Raw genomic sequence first — 20,676 nt, forward strand, 5'->3', positions numbered from 1 at the left:
CAGCAGAGGCTGCAGAACAGCAAATACTGCTGCCTGTTCCTTCCTCTGGAAGCTTCATCCCAGAGGGGCACCCAACTGTGTGAGGTGTCTGTCAGCCTATACTGGGAGGTGTCTCCCAGTTAAGCTACACGGGGGTCAGGAACCCACTTGAGGAGGCAGTCTGTCCATTCTGAGATCTCAAATGCTGTGCTGGGAGAACCACTGTTCTCTTCAGAGCTGTCAGACAGGGACATTTAAGTCTGCAGAAGTTTCTGCTGCGTTTTCTTCAGCTATGCCCACCCCACAGAGGTAGAGTCTACAGAGGCAGTAGGTCTTGCTGAGCTGCGGTGGGCTCCACCCAGTTCGAGCTTCCCGGCCGCTTTGTTTACATACTTAAGCCTCAGCAACGGCGGACACCCCTCCTTCAGTCAGGTTGCAGCCTCGCTGTTAGATCTCAGACTGCCGTGCTAGCAGTGAGCAAGGCTCCACGGGTGTGGGACCCGCTGAGCCAGGAATGGGAGAGAATCTCCTGGTCTGCTGGTTGCTAAGGCCATGGGAAAAGTGCCATGTTTGGGCAGGAGTGTCCCGTTTTTCCAGGTGTACTCTGTCACGGCTTCCCTTGGCTAAAAAGGGAAATCCCCGACTCCTTGCACTTCCCAGGTGAGGTGACGCCCCGCCCTGCTTCGGCTTGCCCTCCGTGAGCTGCACCCACTGTCCAACAAGTCCCAGTGAGATGAACCAGGTACCTCAGTTGGAAATGCAGAAATCACCCATCTTCTCTGTCGATCACACCAGGAGCTACAGACCAGAGCTATTCCTATTCGCCCATCTTGGAATGGAACTTTTTCAAGAAAGTCTCTTTTAAATAGCAATTTTAAAAAGTAAAATATTTAGGAATAAACAGCAATGTTCAAAACCTATATAAAGAAAAATAAACATTCTTAAACATAGAAAAGTAGGACTGTACAAATGAAAAGAAATACCCTGTCCTTGGTTAGAACACCTCAACATCAATAGGTCACACACTTACAAATCATAAAGCTTTTCATGGAGTACAAGTTGATACTGAAGTTCAAATGGAAAAAGTTCAAGAAAAACTGGGAAATACTGAAAATAAATAGAAGGGACTATCTCATTAACACATACTACAGGCATTAAAACATACTATAAAGCCTCTATAATGAAAACAGTGTAGGACTGCTACATGAACAGACAGAAAAGTGCAAATGAACAGAAAGTCCAGAAATAGATTCCACTACAGATAGAAATCTAATCTCTGTAAAGGTGATATAACAAATCATTAGCACATTTATAGTCATTTTAAACAATAGACAAGAAAAAAAGATAAAATTCAATGTTTCTGACATCATACATAAAAATAAACTGCAAATGGATCAGAGATCTAATTGTAAGAAAACTACAAGTATTTTTAAAAGTGTGAGGGGAGGGTGGGGGCAGGAGAGAGGGATTCCTCCTAAACTAAGAATTCATAAAAAGCTTTCTCACTAGGACTAAAGTACAAATATAAAACTTTTGCAGGACAAAAATACATCAGAAAATAAATAATAAAACAGGTAACAAACTGGAAGGAAACATTTGCAACATATATCACAGATAAATGCCTAATATCCCTACAAAGAACTTCTAAACTGAGGGGGAAAAGCCCAAATATCCTGTGGAAAGTGGCTCCTACACATATGAAAAGACATTCAACTCCACACATAAAAGATGAATGCAAATTAAATGTACCCAACATTCCATTTCTCACCTATCACTTGGCAAAAATTGAAGTTTCACAATGCGCTCTGTCTGCAAGGCTGTTGGGAAACAGGCACTCTCATACACCGCAGCAGGGAAGGCAAAATGTTACAGCCCCCATGCAGGGGGACTGGGTAATACTCTAATACAACCATGTAAGTATTTGCCCTTTGAACCTTTTTGTTGTTGTTGTTAGCAACAAAGTTTCACTCTGTCACCCAGATTGGGTGTAATGGCTCTATCATAGCTCACTGCAACCTTGAACTCCCGGGCTCAAGGGATCCTCTCAAGTAGCTGGGATTACAGGGGCAAGTCACTGCACCAGGCTTAGTATTTGCCCTTTCAACCAGCAATCCCATTTCCACGAATTTGCCCTGAAGATACACCTCTAAAAGTATGAAAATAAATATCACTGCAGCATGTTTGTAATTGCAAAATATTGAAAACTACTTACATGCGCAAGCATAAGAGATTGGTTGAATAAACTATGGCACACTCAAAGTAGTAAGCACCTGTAAAAACGAATGAGGAAAATCTCTACTGGTATGAGGTAATCTCCAAGAGATACTGATACATGAAAAAAGTAAACTGCAAGAGAACATACATGCTACTTTTTAGGTTAAAAAAAAAAGAAAAGGAAATATAAATATCTGTGCATATCTTTATAAAAATGAGTAAAGCCCAGAAAACAATAAAATTGGTTTCCTACAAAGTATGGGGTGGAATGGGGAGGATGGAGTGACAATTTTCTAGTATATCTTTTTGTATAGTTTTACTTTTTGGAAAAGTAAGTAATTTTCTACATATTCAAAAAATTAAATCAATAAGAATGTAAAGAAAAGGGGGCACAAAAGCTGAAAGAAAACTAGTATGAATGAACTATATTCCAAATTAATATCATAACCACACTTAAGGAATAAGGAAGAAAGAACTAAGTAATTATCAGAATAGTATTTGGTTACATATCCACAGGAATGAGTACGGAAAGGAGGGAGAACTTCAAACAATTTTCAAACTTTTTTTGGTGTATTTGTTTCTTATACGATTAACCAATCGTGAACCTGTTTTAGATCTATTATTTAGTTGAAAAAAAGAGTAAATGTGTTGATGCTGTTGGAAGCCAAGGTTCTCACTATGAAAGATGGGACATATAAATATGAGAAGCAAGCAAGAAACCTGCATGGATGGATTAGAATTAGAGAAACTGGTGTATCTCTAATAAAAAACAATATGCAGATGTATGTGTCCACATATGTTTTTCAATATGCATTTGTGTATATATGTATAAATGTAGATGTATATGTATACATGAAGCTTATGTATTTCCTACCTCTGTCCTCTAAAAGGGCCTAAAAGCCAAGACCCAGTAGCAATTAACACACTAGTGCCAAGATCTTGTTCACTAATATTATTCCCCACTAAAAATAATCAGAGCTTCTCAGAGAAATGGCTGCTTCCAAAGCTGGGGGAGAACACATAAAAGATAACCCTGCAACAACTTATTTTGGCAGAAATTAAGGAAGCACTGAAACATGCGATGGAGGACTGTCATGCACTTCAACTAACCAAACCTGGGCAATTTGAGTACCAAAAGCTCTATGACTTCTAAGGCTGTTTAGTCTTCCCAATCTTACCTTTTGAAATTCTGTCCCATAATTGTCCTTTCCTCTGTTTCCCCTACCTAACCAGAAACATCCATCACTACAGTTGTATCCTGTCTCTGGCACTCCATGATACAGTATTCTGGCCAACTTTTTTTTTTTTTTTTTTTTTTTTTAACAAATCCACAAGGAAAATCCTATGTTCTGGATTCCAACTCTTGTACATTTATCAGAATGCACTATGCTCACAATAAGCAACTAGAGGGCAGACTGAGTATTTTTCACTACTGTTTGCCCAAGGCCAAGTACAGAGCCTATTCTTTATTAGCAATTCGGTAAATATTTATTCAACTGAAATGTTTAATTTATTCCATTGCTCATGGTTTTCCTCTTTCCAGCAAACACTAAGAATAGTCAATTTTCTCCCTTTCATTCATTCATCAAATCTGACTGGGATCAGTTCTATGCTCACTTTCTAATTCAGCAGTCACCAACCTTTTTGGCACCGGGGACTCGCTTTGTGAAAGACAGTTTTTCCACGAATGGGGAGGGAGCTGGGGAGAGATGATTTCGAAATCAAACTATTACACCTCAGATCATCAGGCATTAGATTCTCATGAGGAATGAGCAACCTGGATCCCTCGCATACACAGTTCACAACAGGGTTTGCATACCTATGGGAATCTAATGCTGCTGCTGATCTGACAGGAGCCAGAGCTCACCTGCTCACCATTCACCTCCTGCTGTGTGGCCCCGTTCCTAATAGGCCATGGAATGGTCCCAGTCCATGACCAGGGAGTTGGGGACCCCTGTTCTAAATGATGACTTCTCAGTTACTCCAATCCTCAAAAATGTCTGCATGTTTAGTCCCTTCAGTACACAAGAGTCATACCAGTACCATTTATATGTAGCAATATTAGAAAGTATGTTTTATGTGGTATAACATCACCATGTCAGAAGTTGTCCATATCTCTTATTTTGAGTAAGATAAATAAATGTGGAAAGAAGTCAGTTTGCGCATGTTAAAGGAAAAAATTTAAAAGATTGTTTAAAAAAAAAAAAAGGATGCTATAGTCAAGTAAATTTGGGAAATACTGAATTAAACTAAGTTATACCAGGTTCTCAGGTCTTTTAATACATCAGCATATAATGGGATTCTCTTATAGGAAAGTATTCAGTGCTTTCCAGATTTATGTGACCATGGGATCTTTACATTCCAAGCATCTCCTGGAAAAAATATATCATAGAACACACTTTGGAAATGTTTACTACACTATGACTGGCAGAAAACATCTTAAGTATCTGTGAACATGAGAAGATGCTGTGATGGCCAAAAGAAAATACCCAATTAATACTACCAGGTGAAGTATTCTACATAATATACAAACTACTGATTCAAATTGCAATTGCTTCAAGACCAAAACCTTATGAGTTCTAAATTAACTATCTGTCTACTCCTGGGCCCCCACTAAAACTCTGGTGTGAGTTTCCACTTCCTCTTCCAATTCTTGAACTACAGATAACCAACTCCACTATGAGCACCCCACAATTACAACACACATACACACAGAGAAAATGAGAGGTCTGAATTATGGCAGTGCTTCTCAGAGTTTAATATTCATATGAATGACCTAGGAATTTTGATGAAACACAGATTCTGTTTTAGTAAGTATGGGGTTAGGCCTGAGATTCTGCGTATCTAGGAAGATCTCAGGCAACACCAACACTGTTTATGTACAGACCATAGTTTGGGTAGTAAGTGTATAATGCGTATCAGGACAAAATGTTGAGGCCTCTAACCCATATCCAATGGCTATGTCTTTCAAACTGCTTTCCAAAGATTTAATTCTTCCATCGGAAAACAATTAACTTTCATTCATTTATAAAAACAGAAACCGTACACAAAACTGAAGATACACTTAAATCCCTATTATCTGTTGATGATTACGTTTTACCAGAAATGGCAGTTTCCTGCAGAGAGACATAAAAGTACAATTATCTAAAATCATTTTAAATCTAAATCTTCGTTCTACCTCTATTTCCAAATGCCCATACCAACACAGAAATACACTGACTTTCATGGCAGCCAGGAACTGTCTCCAATTTTACTGACTTACAAGGCTGCAATTGTAGGCCCTGCCCCCAACCAAAAAAGACATGTATAAAGCCAGCATCTTTCTCAATGATTTACTAAAAGCAGCAGCTCATTTTAATAAAACCATTCTAAAACATAAAATTGATTGAACCAACTGCTGTGTTGGGCATACACAACAGCTGATCAAAATCATTCAAGAATTTTATTCTTACAGATTTTCTTTCAGGCTTTGAGAATTTTTCTCCCATTCCACACTTTTATCTTGATACTGATATCACTGAAATAAAGGGAAAAAAAAGGATCTTTAAATCTATGAAATAGTTTTTAAATACAAAGTAGATCAATTCAAGAAAATATTTTAATAAACTGATTCACATACAACTTAGTGTACATACAAAAGCTAATAACCACTTTTCTAGAACGTAATTTGTGTAACAAAATTAAGGGTTTATACTGAGTAACCTCTTACGATGTCAAACATTTTGTGGCTTTTCCTAGGCACAGCACTGTCATTTAGCAAAGTATTACAAAATTACACAAGACATATTACCCTCATTCCTTAACAAGGAAAACTTTGTAAAATTAGATAGTAATTCTCTTTATGCTTCTTGATATTAAACACTGAGATTTTATTTCACTAAAACACAAAGATACTTATTTCTTTGCATGTTACATGATGCCTTTATTTGACTTTTTATAATTAAGTAATTTTAGAGTATTTTTGTCACAACGAAGGACAAAGATAAGCCAACTATTTAGATTCCTCTCCTTTATGTTGTGTCTTTGATCACTAACAATGCTGCGTGAACAGCCAACAGAAGGCTGACATTTCATAAAATATGCAGTGATAAAAACTAATACTGTAGCATCTGGGAGTGATATATAAAATGCAGAAATACACCTAATAACTGTGATCTTAAATTACAAGTTACTAAAAGCTAAATAAAAGGCATACCTAAGAACAAAAAAATAGCAAGATTACAAAAGTTTTTCTTATACCTCTCTTTCTAAAAACAAAGTTTTTAAAATAGTTTAAGTCCATTAGACTTTTCCTACTACTCTACAACTTAAAAGCCCATTACTTTCTAAGAACAGGGTATCTGTACTATACACCTCTCAACAACTGAAGAACATGTTACAAAACCACCAATGAAAGACTCTGTTCAAAATGCAGGGGAAGTTTTTCTTCTCAGATACTTAAAAATGTTAAAACTGCTAACGAAGTAAAACAACATATAACTTTTATGACAAGATGCCAGACAGAACGTCTAAAATAAAATTTAAAGTCCATAATAATCTAAACAAATATACTCTTAATACCAGTATTAATACATCCTTTCACAATTTAAGCCTTAAAGTCCTTGGTAAACCACAGGAAGCAAGCAAAATGTGCTCAAATATGTTTAAATAATTTTACCTTTACTACTAAACATCTGCTTTTTAATAGTAAGAAGCAGGGAAATCACACAATAAAGACAATCCTTTATTTTTACTTTTTGAGAGCAAACATTTGAATTTATCTTCATAGCATTTGGTTTAATAGTCCACTTCTTCATAGCATTTGGTTTAACAGTCCACCTATATCCATCAAAATCACAGTCCAGCAGAAGTGTCTTATTGTTTTTTTTTTAATATGTATGCTAAAGGGAAATGAAAAACCAAAGGCCATATTCAGCACTTCAAGAACTCTGAATTACACTTTGACTAAAGAAAATATACATTTAGGCCGGGCGCGGTGGCTCAAGCCTGTAATCCCAGCACTTTGGGAGGCCGAGACGGGCGGATCACGAGGTCAGGAGATCGAGACCATCCTGGCTAACACGGTGAAACCCCGTCTCTACTAAAAATACAAAAACTAGCCGGGCGACGAGGCGGGCGCCTGTAGTCCCAGCTACTGGGGAGGCTGAGGCAGGAGAATGGCGTAAACCCGGGAGGCGGAGCTTGCAGTGAGCTGAGATCCGGCCACTGCACTCCAGCCTGGGCGACAGAGCGAGACTCTGCCTCAAAAAAAAAAAAAAAAAAAAAAAATATACATTTAAGTATGTAGGAGGCAAGTGTTCTTGTGCTTATAATTAGCATCTGAATTCAGGGATTTTACTACTTAAGGCACACCCACTGCCTGTTATTGTTACCATGGTTTTTTATGTCACTTAATAGAGATAAATATTCTCTTCCCTTCTCATATTTACATCAACGATATTTAATTTTTTTAAAGCTGTTAAAATAGGCTAAACACTCATCTCAACATCACTCTTCATCTCCAACTGGACAAAGAATGGCATTACAAGACTGAGAAAAGAGAAGGCATATTTACATTCATAATGTTCCTAACTATAACATTTATGTAAATTATGTTTTTATATTTGCAAATACAATAATTTTTAGTTTCACTGCATATTTTGCCATTCTTTCAATATTAACTTTCTATGGTTATTACAACCTCAAAAAATTATGCCTATGAAATACGACATTGTTCAAGTCACTAGAAAAAAACACCTGAAGCTAAAATAACATATCTAAGAATAACATATCTACCTTTAATCTAATCTTATTCTCCTACAAAAGATCGCTTTAGTACATTAACTAAAAATTCCTAATTGAGTTTAGAAAATCTTCCTTTTGGAATTATTTTCATCATCTTTTAACTATTTCACATGAGTTTACATATCACATAAATGACATAAAATTCACTCAGGCACCTATTAATCATTCCTTCTATTATGTTGTCTACTGAATTTACCCAGATATACAGCATTACGTGTATTTAGAAGAAAAGAATTAAGTTGGACCATTTGAAAACCTACACTTTCAAGAAAAATTTACCCTATCAAAATTTATTTGTGAAGTAAGAAAAATTATAAATATCAATGACAGCAGAGGGAAAAAACGAAGGCAATTTTCTAGGTTTTCTGATTGTCAAAAAAAATGACAAACCACATTCCTCAACTGTAACTAAGTAGGTAATTATGAAATTAGCTGTAGAGCATCTTTCTCTCTCTTCCAGAATATAAAGTCCATGAAAGCTGAGTCCATACCTTTCTTGTTTAACTTTTTAATCAATGGTGCTTCAGTGTAGGCAACCAATTAAGATTTATGGGAAAAAATAAGTGGGCATTTGTAATGAACTGTATTTGGCTAAGAGAGATTCAAAGAAATATAACATGGTCCCTGCTTTCCTAACACTTAAAATCCAGTCAGCAACATAGGACCTAGACCCAAGTAAAACACAAAAGCAAGTAATAGTAAAAAATACTGAACAGGAAGTGCTTTGTGAGTAGCAACAAAGCAAAACAGGAATTCAGAAGATGGTGAAATCACAGGAGAACCACTGCAGAAAGACTTCACAGAGGGGGCAAGACAAGAGCAGAAAGTTGGAAAAAAGTATGTTAAGATTTAGTGGCCAAAAAAAAAAGTAGAAAAGACATCATAGAGTAAAATGCAGAAAAGACAAAAAACACTGAGAAATGGAAAAGGATATGCCAATGTAAAAATACTCTCAGTATGTTGGGACCATCATGACAAAAATGAAAGCATTTTTGTTACTGGCCAGTGGAAGAAAAAACTAAGACAAATTTACAAGAGAACCTCAAATAACAGGGTGGAAAGTCTAAATTTCAATCTCTACGCAAAGTGGGGCCAATGAAGGTTCCTAAGCAGGAGATTGGGTAAAAGCAATGCTTTAGAAAGATTAATCTGACAGCAATGCACAGGACAGATTTGAGGATAGCAGGGATACAAATTAAGAGACTTCTAAAGTATTCCAGGAATAAGGCTGCAGAAGAGTCATCTAGGCTTTTGAGAATGCTATAGAACTGGCAGGAGCAAAAACTACTAAGACAATACATTGACTAATGAGATATAATGGGTTAGAGAGAAGACGACAAGAAATTCTTAGATCTAAGATAAAGAGCCTAAAGGATAACAGGAGGGAACAAAGAATGGCTGGATCTGACTGGAGCGAACAGGTCAGTGGCAAGACGATGCTTCCGGTTCCAGACATTCACTGTGAGGGGACAGAGAGATGGAAACATAAAAATGAGATCAAATGTACAGCTATTGATTTTAGAGTTCTCTGTGAATATGTAATAGTTTAAAATCTTGAAAAGAAGGGAAGAATAAAGAGCAGAGGCTGAAAATTATACTACACTAACAAAATCTATAAAATACACCTAAGGAAATTAACTAAAGTCAAATAAAATGGAATGACTATATAACATAGTTCCAGTCTGGAAGGAATAACTCAAAAAAGGAGAACACAGGCCCATAAAGAGAGTGCTTGCAAAAACTTTACCCAACATTGTTAAACAAACAGGGTCGTAGAATGTACTGCAAGGAAGAATAACTTTTAAATATTCTGAGGTGTGTTTTTTGAGAGAGAGGCTATGTTAGGATATAAATGAGAGACAAAAACTAAGTATCTGAGGAAACTAAAAAACTCTTAAACATATAATTTCTTATTGTTTTGTTTCACTAAAAGAAAAGGCTAGAACATTTTCCTTTTAGAAAGTCCTGATTCCATATTACATGCAAAGTAAATGCCCATACAAGATTAAAAGAAAAACACTTTCATGTGCTTTTTATGCTTTATATATCAATTATATTCACTTTCGTATTTTTTCGCATCTGCATTAGCTCTTATTACTACTCTCTCAAGTTTAGACCAGTATCCATATAAACTATACACTATATTTTTGTATTTCTTAAATGCTATAAAATATTACAATGAGAAAAAATCTAACAAGTATTGTACCTATTTTTAAAAATACACACTCAGCCAGGCACGGTGGCTCATGCCTGTAATCCCAGCACTTTGGGAGGCTGAGGAGGGTGGATTACCTGAGACCAGGAGTTTGAGACCAGCCTGGCCAACATGGTGAAATCCTGTCTTTACTAAAAATACAAAAAATTTGCCAGGCGTGGTGGCAGATGCCTGTAATCCCAGCTACTTGGGAGGCCAGGCAGCGGAACTGCTACAACTCAGGAGGTGGAGGCTGCAGTGAAGCTGAGATCACACCACCACATTCCAGCCTGGGCAACAAGAGTGAAACTCTATCTCAGCAAAAAAACAAACACACACACACATACAATTTTTTGCATGGTAGAGCCTACAGAAGAATATAGAATTCACAGGGAAAAAAGAAATCAGGAAAAGCCCCACTCCCTCCCCCTACTTCACCATGGGCCTAAAACAGAAAATAATAACAACAGAAATTTCAAGAAAAGAGACCCAGCATGAAACAGAAATGTAAATGTAAACTAAGGCTTTAGAAAAACGTTTTCCAGAGTGTAACTTTATCTGAAGAACCCTGGGAATGGTTAATTGTATCAAGATTTAGAATTCCAATGGAAAAGTTACAGCTTTATAATGTATAATCTTTACCATCATACATAAAGAAGAGATGCTCATTCACCAGCACAAGGAATTGTTCTGGTAACTTATATGAATGTACCCACTGTACGTGGGTGTCTAACTCTACTAAAAGATATTTAAGCTAACCAGTAAGTCAGATATGTTCTTAAAAATGCTAAGTGGTTGTTTATGTGTGTTAGATTTTCTGTATGGTATATTAATGTACTTTTCCTGTATGATATAGTGAACTCAGTGATAATAAATATGTGGTGTGTCTGCTGCCTACATTTTCACTGACAGCACATGGAGTGTAAAACTGGCACTGTAAACTGAAAAGAAAGAAATTAACTTTAGAGGTATGTAGCATTGGTTTTATCTTATGTATTACTAAATCTAAATGCAGATGGTTTATTAAATTAAGGACACAAGTGTGTATAAATTAGCAAGTATCAAATATCTATTTAGCTTATTAAAATAAAATATAGAACAGAAAATCATAAATTGGTCTTTTTTTTAGGCTGTCCAAAGAACAAGTTAATCCATTTGAACATAAATTATATTCTGTGCTTTGGGGAAATTCCAGACTACAAATTTAGGTTGAAGAATAGACATAAATGGTAATTTAGCCACTAGATACACATAAAATACATAATTGTTGTCTTTGATTAAGGTAGTATAATCTAATAAACAAAAATTTCAAAAAAAGTAAAATCAAAACATTCAAATACTTTATTAAAAGGCAGCTGTGCTAGTAAAATTGTTTCTGTAACAGCTGTTTAAATAAATGTAATGCCCAGTTAATTCTTTAGTATAAAATAAAGTCTAAAAGGTAGAGGGAGGAAAAAAGGCTGTCTTAATTCCTCTTCTTCACATGTAACAGTGTAAGGACAGAGTCAAGCACAAGCAGCAATACAAATTTAGATGCTACAAACTCAGGACTCACTAGTGACTTTGTTACTCAACACTGAGGAATGTCAGAAAAATAAGCTTTAGTGAGAAGGAAGTAAAACAGTGATGTAAGCAGTCATATTACAAAACACATGGCACCTTTATACATAAATAATAGGCCCCCAAAAGAGGCTGGGAACAGCCTTGAGTTGACAGGAAACAAGAAAATGGGGACCTGGGGTCCTACAGTCACAAGGAAATGAATTTTGCCAAAAAACTGAATACACAGGAAACGAATTTTCTGACATTTGAACTTTAGCATGCTACATCTCATACTGGACTTCTGACCTACAGAACTATAGAATTAAAAACTTGTGTTCTTCTAAACCATTACATTTATGATAATCTGTACAGAAGTTACAAAAAACTAATACATGAGGGCTAAAAATAAGGCAGGATGACAGCCAAACAGAGGAACTGTACCAAGAAAACCGGGCTTATGATCACCCTGCCCAGCACAATACCCACATGCACAGCTAATTAGCACATGTTTTTCACACGGAATCAGTTTCTCCAATACAGAATGCAAACTTTTACCTTAAGAGTAGGAAGTTTTCAACCAAGTCATTTTTCAATTCTATTAACTAATTTCCTAAAAAGAATTAAACTCCACAAGCAAGCTGCAAATACAGGCATATCTACTTTCATTGAGCTTTGTTTTATTGTGCTTTGTTGATACTGCATTTTTTAACAAATGAACGTTTATGGTAACCCTGTGTTAAGCAAGTCTATCGTATATACGCGCGATACGATATTTTTTCCAACACTGTGCTCACTTTATGTCTCTATGTCACATTACCATAATTCTCACAATATTTCAAATTTTTTCATTATTATTATTATATCTGCTATGGTGAACAGCAATCAGTGGCCTTTGATGTTACTATTATAATTATGTTGGGGCACCACAAACCACACCCAACAAGATAGGTAACTTAATCAATGAATGTGTTCTGACTGCTTCACAGATCAGTCATTCCGCCATCGCTCCCCTTCTCTCCTCAGGCCTCCCTACTCCCTGAGATATGACAATACTGAAATTAGGTCAGTTAATGGCCTTACAATGGCCTCTTAGTGTTCAATTGAAAGAAAGAGTTGTATACCTCTCATTTGAAATAAAAAGCTAGAAATGATTAAGTTTAGTGAGTAAGGCATGTTGAGAGCCAAGATAGGCCGAAAGTTAGGCCTCCTGAACCAAAAAGCCAAGTTGCAAATGCAAAGGAAAAGTTCTAAAGAAAATTTAAAGTGCTATTCCAATGAACACATGAATGTTAAGAAAGTAAAATAGCTTTAGTGCCAATATGAAGAAAGTGTGAGTGGTCCAAACAGAACATCAGACCAGCCACAACATCCCCTTAAACTAAAGTCTAATCCAGAGAAAGGCCCTAATTATTTTCAATTCCATAAAGATGAGAGAGAGCAGTGAGAAAGCTGCAGAAGAAAAGTTAGAAGCTAGCAGACATTGATTCCTACAGTTTAAAAAAAGAAGCCTTCTCTATAACATTAAAGCACAAAGTGTAGCAGCAAGTACTTAAATAGTAACTGTAGCAAGTTATCCGGAATAGTTGAGATAACTGATGAAGGTGGCTACACTAAATAACAGATATTCAATGTAGATGAAACAACATACAGTGTTTTCTTTCAAAGTACTGGAAGATGCCATTTAGGACTTTCATAGCTAGACAGGAGAAATCAGTGCCTGGCTTCAAAGCTTCAAAGGACAGGTTGACTATCCTGTTATGGTCTAATGCAGTTGGTGACTTTAAATTAAAGCCAATGTTCATTGACGATTTGGTAAATCTTAGGGCCCTTAAGAGTTATGCTAAATCTACTCTGTGCTCTAGAAAAAGAACAACAAATGCCTGGATGACAGCACCTTTGTTTGCAGTGTGGTTGATTGAATATTTTAAGCCCACTGTGGACCTACTGCTCAGAAAAAATGATCCCTTTCAAAATACTGCTGCTCACTGACAATGTGCCTGGCCACCCAAGAGCTCTGGTGAAGATGTACAAGGAGATTAATGTTGTTTTCATGCTTGCTAATATAATATCCATTCTGCAACCCATGGGTCAAGAAGTAGTTCTGACTTTCAAGTCTTATTATTTAAGAAATACCTTTTTTAAAGCTATTGCTGCCATAAGCAGTGATGATTCTGATGAATCTGGGCAAAGTCCATTGAAAACCTTCTGGAAAGGATTCATCATTCTAAATCCCACAAAAAACATACATCATGATTCATGGGAGGAAGTCAAAATACCAACATTAACAGGAGTTTGGAAGAAGATTATTTGAACCCTCTCAGATGACTTGAGGAGTTTTCAATATGTCAGTGGAGTGAAGAACTGCAGGCAGGGTGGAAACAGCCACAAAACAAGAATTACAAGTGGAACCTGAAGATATGACTTTAATTGCTGAAATTTTACAATAAAGTGTGACTGGATTAGAAGTTGCTTCTTACGGATGAGCAAAAAAGTAGTTTCTTAAGATGGAACCTGCTCCTTGTAAAGATGCTGTGAACACTGTTGAAATGACAACAAAGGATTTAGAATATTCCATGAACTCAGCTGATAAAGCAGTAGCAAAGTTTGAGAGAACTAAACTCGATTTTGATAGAAGTGGTTCTATTGTGGGTAAAATGCTATCAAACCTAATCATATGCTACAGAGAAACCTTTCATGAAAGGAAGAGTCAACTGATATAGCAAATTGCACTGCTGTCTTATTTTAATAAATTGCTACAGACAAGCCAACCTTCATCAGCCACCACCCTGATCAGTCAGCAGCCATCCACACTGACTGACCCACCACCAGCAAGATTACAACTCACTAAAGGCTGAGATGATCGTTCATGTTTTTTAGCATGAAGGTTTTTTTTTTTTTAATTAAGGTATGCATGTTGTTTTTTAGACATAATGCTATTATACACTTATATACTATAATATAGTGTAAACATGATTTTTATATGCACTGAGAAACCAAAAAATTCATGTGACTCACTTTATTTTGATCTTTGCTTTACTGTGGTGCCCTAGAACTGAACCTGCAATCTCTTTGAGGTATGCCTATAATGATAGTACACCCTTTTTCCCCAACTTTATTCCAAGTATTAATATAATTAATTTGTTATTCTATCTATATGCTTTCCTTCTTCCTAATGACGTGTTTCACAATCTGCAATAACAATTCAAAAAGAAACAAAGTAAGAAAAGGTTTAATACACCTTCCTGAAATATCCATTATCTAAGCATTCAAAAAACTACTAACCCATCTGGGTGCAGTGACTCATGCCTGTAATCCCAGCACTCTGGGAGGCTGAGGCGAGTGGATCACCTGAGGTCAGGAGTTCGAGACCAGCCTGGCCAACATGGTGAAACCTCGTCTCTACTAAAAAATAGAAGAATTAGCCAGGTGTGGTGGTGCATGCCTGTAATCCCAGCTATGTGGGAGGCAAAGGCGGGAGGCTGAAGCAGGAGAATTGCTGGAACCGGGGAGGCAGAGGCTGCAGGGAGGCAGAGGCTGCAGTGAACTGAGATCATACCACTGCACTCTAGCCCGCTCTGACAATAGCGAGACTCCGTCTCAAAATAAAAAAATTTTTAAAACTACTCACCCTAATTTAGGTCAGAGAATATGTTTCCACAGAAGAGGTAAATGTTCTACTTAGGCTAAAACTTAGACTCTCCTTTAAGATGAAAAAAATAATAATAATGCTGTTAATCATGGAGAGAACAGAGCTAGGGATCTGGAAATAAACAGCATTTTATCTTTCAATCCAAGTTACTCTTAAAGAGGTCAGCATTTTGTTATGCTTGAGACCGTGTAGAATAATACACTTTGAGCCTGGCGCAGTGGCTCAAGCCTGTAATCCCAGCACTTTGGGAGGCCGAGACGGGCGGATCACGAGGTCAGGAGATCGAGACCATCCTGGCTAACACGGTGAAACCCCGTCTCTACTAAAAAAATACAAAAAAGTAGCCGGGCGAGATGGCGGGCGCCTGTAGTCCCAGCTACTCGGGAGGCTGAGGCGAGAGAATGGCATAAACCCGGGAGGCAGAGCTTGCAGTGAGCTGAGATCCGGCCACTGCACTCCAGCCTGGGCGACAGAGCGAGACTCTGTCTCAAAAAAAAAAAAAAAAAAAAAAAAAAAAAATACACTTTGGATTAGAATCACTCCAACACTAAATATAAATGCTTTCTAAAAATTCAGTATAGTGGCCAGGCGCGGTGGCTCAAGCCTGTAATCCCAGCACTTTGGGAGGCCGAGACGGGCGGATCACGAGGTCAGGAGATCGAGACCATCCTGGCTAACATGGTGAAACCCCGTCTCTACTAAAAAATACAAAAAACTAGCCGGGCGACATGGCGGGCGCCTGTAGTCCCAGCTGCTTGGGAGGCTGAGGCAGGAGAATGGCGTAAACCCAGGAGGCGGAGCTTGCAGTGAGCTGAGACCCGGCCACTGCACTCCAGCCTGGGCGGCAGAGCGAGACTCCGTCTCACAAAAAAAAAAAATTCAGTATAGTTTTCAATACATTTAATTTAAAAATTAATTATAAAACTGTAAGTACTACAGGAATTGATATCAATCAACAACACATTATTAGATATGGCCCAACCCTTCTAGGAACTCCAAATTTCGTGTTGTACTATTCCTGGGAATAGTTAATATTATTTCAGACAATTCAAGAGTCACTGAATCCTGATTCCAAAGCAGTTTAATATTTTAGTCAAAATATGAATATGAAAAGGTGCTCAACATAACTCATCATCAGGGAAATGCAAATCAAAACTACAATATGATATCATCTCACCACAGGTAAAATGTCTTACAGTTATTGCCAAAAGACAGGCAATAACAAATGTTTGTGAGGATGTGGAGAAAGGGAGCCTTTCTACACTGTTAGTGGAAATGTAAATTAGTACAACCACTATGGAGAACAGTTTGGAGATTCCTCAAAAAAACTAAAAATTGAGCTACTTATATGAGCCAGCAATCCCACTGCTGGGTATATGCCCAAAAGAGAGGCTATCAGTATACCAAAGAGGTATCTGCACTCCCATGTTTGTTACAGCACTGCTCACGATAGCCAAGATGTGGAAGTAACCTAAGTGTCCATCAATAAATGAATGAATAAAGAAAATGTGGTACATATACACAGTACTATTCAGCCATAAAAAAAGAATGAGATCCTATCATTTGCAACAACATGGATGGAACTGGAGGTCATTATGTTAACTGAAATAAGTCAGGGAGAGAAAGACAAATATCACATGTTCTCACTTATTTATGGGATCTAAATATCAAAACGATTGAACCCATGGAGATAAGTAGAAGAATAGTTGCCAGAGGCTGGGAAGGGCAGCAGGAAGGAGTAGAGGGGAGGTGGGGATGGTTAATGGGTTAAAAAAAAAAATAAGTTAGAAAAAGTGAATAAGGCTGAGTATTTGATAGCACAACAGTGATTATAGTCAATAATAATTTAATTGTACTTTTAAAAATACTTTATTTAAATATAGTTGGATTAACACAAATGATAAACACCTGAGGGGATGGATAACCAATTTCCATGATGTGATTATTACACATTCCAGGCCTATATCAAATTATCTCATTTACCCTATATAGATACCAACTATGTACCCCCAAAAATTAAATATTGAAACATTTTTAAAAAAGAAATGAATTTGCTATTGAATACAATTAAACACGAAAATTAAGTAACAGTTAAAATTAGGATGAAAGGAAAATGATACTTGTAGATTATATGCTTTTTATATGTGTATACACAGAGGAACAAAAAACTATTACAAAAATAGTGAGTTCAATACTATGAATTAAATCTACAATTTTCAGCAGTGTTCTTACTTTTAACAATCATCAAGTAGAAAATGTAAGTCAAGGATGACTCCACTGTTTCTGACTATACTACTAGAAAGATGGATCTGCTACCAACAGAGATGGGGAAGACTACAGGTGAAATATGTTTGGAAGAGAAAGAACAGGAGGTGACTTTTTAGTATATTGAATTTGAGATGACAATCAGATAGCTAAAAGTAGGTGTCAAACACATTAACTGGATCATAAGCCTGGAGTTCAGGTAAGAGAGCTAAGTTGATCACTTTGGTATTTAAAGACATAACATCGATGAACACCAAGGCAATAAATGTAGATAGAAAAATTAAAAGGTCGAGGCCGGGCACAGTGGCTCACGCCTGTAATCCCACCGCTTTGGGAGGGCAAAGCGGGTGGATCACCTGAGGTCGGTGGTTTGAAACTGTCCTGGCCAACATGGCGAAACCCCACCTCTACTAAAAATACAAAATTAGCAGGGCATGGTGGCGCATGGCCATAATCCCAGCCACTTGAGAGGGTGAGGCAGGAGAATCACTTGAACCTCAGAGGCGGAGGTTGCAGTGAGCCAAAATTGTGCCACTGCATTCCAGCCTGGGAAACAAGAGCAAAAAAAAAAAAAAAGAAATTAAAAGGTCAAATGACTGAGTGTTGACACTATCCTAATGAAAAGGTAAAGAAGAATAGAATGAATTCAGGGTACTGGTGGAGGCTTCTGTCCTAACTGTGAGGTGTGATGAGTTTAAGATGGAATGGGAGGAGAGGAATTAGAAAGACCAAGTATAAACAATTCCTCAGAAGTTATACTGCTGAAATGAAGAGAGAAATGCAACAAAAGTTGGGCAGGGAAGTGAGATTTTTAAAAGAACATCTTGGCTGGACATGGTGACTCATGCCTGTAATCCCAGCACTTTGGGCAGATCATTTGAGGTCAGGAGTTCAAGATCAGCCTGGCCAACATGGTAAAACCCCATCTCTACTAAAAATACAAAAATTAGCTGGGTGTGGTGGTGGCCATCTGTAATGCCAGCTGCTTGGGAGGAGGCTGAGGCAGGAGAATCGCTGGGATCCAGGAGGCAGAGGTTGCAGTGAGCTGAGATTGTACTACTGCACTCTAGCCTGGGTGATACAGCGAAACTCCGTATCAAAAAATAAAAAATAAAAAAGAATGTTTTTAAGATGGGAAAAAAACAGCATATGATCATATTGATGGGAAAGATCCAGTAATGAGGGACAAGTTAATGAAGCAGAAGAGAATATTTCTGATCCTGTGACTCCCCTATCCCTATGAGATACTTTTATTACTTCTGTTGAACTATGGGAGGGACCAAAAGGTTAAATAACTTGCCCATGGTCATGTAATGAACTAGTAAGTTATAAAACTCGTTATATTATGCTGCCTTTCTGAGTAATAAGAGAAATTCGTCCACCAGTTATTAAAATGTTAAAGCTATAATAATTAAAAGAATATAGTAGTAGCATAAGAAAAGATTTACCAAATAACAGACATTACCAACAAACTCAAAAGTGACCTACTCAAGGAGATGTGATAATTTAGCATTTGATAATGATAAAAATTTGTAAGAGAGTAGGGTTAACTAGATCTCTCCTTAACTTCTTATATTAAATGAATGCCAAATGGATAAAAATTTTAAACCTAAGAAATAAAATCATTAATTTTCTTTTTTCTTTGAGACGGAGTGTCACTCTGTCACCCAGGCTGGAGTGCAGTGGCACAATATCGGCTCACTGCAACCTCCGCCTCCCAGGTTCAAGCAATTCTCCTGCCTCAGCCTCCAGAGTAGCTGGGACTACAGGCGCATGCCACCATGCCCGGCTAATTTTTTGTATTTTTTTTATTTTTAGTAGAGACGTTTCACCCTGTTAGCCAGGATGATCTCAATCTCCTGACCTCGTGATCTGCCCACCTCAGCCTCCCAAAGTGCTGGGGTTACAGGCGCGAGCCATGGCGCCCGGCCCCAAGATAATTTTAAAACATAAAAGAGTATTTGTGTAACCTTGGAATGTAGCCGAGTTTCTAAGGATGTTTTAAAGTAACAAATATGACTATGCAAAAATTTAAAACATTTGTGCAATGGGAAAAAAATCACCATAAATAAGTATGAAATATAGACAAACTGGAAAAATATTTTTCTCTTACAAAACAGACCCAAAGTAGATATTCTTTTTTTTTTTTTTTGAGACAGAGTCTCGCTCCGTCGTCCAGGCTGGAGTGCAGTGGCGCAACCCTGACTCACTGCAAGCTCCGCCTCCCTGGTTCATGCCATTCTCCTGCCTCAGCCTCCCAAGTAGCTGGAACTATAGGCACCCGCCACCACACCCAGCTCATTTCTTTGTGTGTGTGTGTGTGTGCATTTCTAGTAGAGACGGGGTTTCACTGTGCCAGCCAGGATGGTCTCGATCTGGACCTCATGATTCGTCCGCCTCGGCCTCCCAAAGTGCTGGGATTACAGGTGTGAGCCACCACGCTCAGCCAAATATTCTTAATATAAAAAGACTTTCTACACACTAATACAAAGACAGATCATTACCTCAACAGAAAAAAAAGGACAAGAAATGAACAAAAACAAGTTTTTAAGGGAAATATAACAAGTTGCACAAAGAAATGCAAATAAAAATAAGTTAATTTCCTCCCAATTGATGAAGACAAAAAACACTGACAATATCCAGCAGTGGCAAGAGCATGGTCATTCATATGTTATCACGTACCACTGGCGAAAGGCAAACTGGAGCATCTTACTGAGTGGTAATTTAGAAATATGATTCAAAATGTTAAATGCACTTAATCTTTGACCCAACAATTTCACTTGTAAAACTTATCCTGAAAAGACAAGTTCACAAAAATATATATACAATGATCCCACTTACAACATTACTTACTGGAAACAATCTAAATGGTTACTATTAGGAAATTAATCAAGCAAATTATAGTACATCTACTCAAGTTTATTAAGTAGTCATTCAAAAGGATGCCATAATGCCACAATTATTGACAAAGGAACACCTGCGATGTGAAGTACTTTTTACTTACTTTTTTTTTTAATACTATTGACATGTTCTACAAAGACTCATGCAT

At 37.3% G+C, this 20,676-nt stretch overlaps 1 protein-coding gene across 10 annotated transcripts in view; it reads right to left on the reverse strand.

The window, feature by feature from the left end:
* The window catches only part of TBC1D5 (TBC1 domain family member 5), a 591,323-nt gene that overhangs the window by 467,650 nt on the left and 102,997 nt on the right, over positions 1 to 20,676 (reverse strand). For 8 of the 10 annotated variants that reach the window (XM_033212761.1, XM_033212760.1, XM_033212755.1 and 5 more), the window contains exon 2: positions 5,646 to 5,710. The exons of the other annotated variants lie outside the window; for them this stretch is intronic. The gene's annotated coding sequence lies outside the window, so the exon portion shown is untranslated. The remainder of the gene's footprint in view (positions 1 to 5,645; positions 5,711 to 20,676) is intronic. 10 annotated transcript variants of the gene reach the window in all.

This window comes from Trachypithecus francoisi, unplaced genomic scaffold, assembly GCF_009764315.1.
Source record: "Trachypithecus francoisi isolate TF-2019V2 unplaced genomic scaffold, Tfra_2.0 Lachesis_group0, whole genome shotgun sequence".
Taxonomy (NCBI): Eukaryota; Metazoa; Chordata; class Mammalia; order Primates; family Cercopithecidae; genus Trachypithecus; species Trachypithecus francoisi.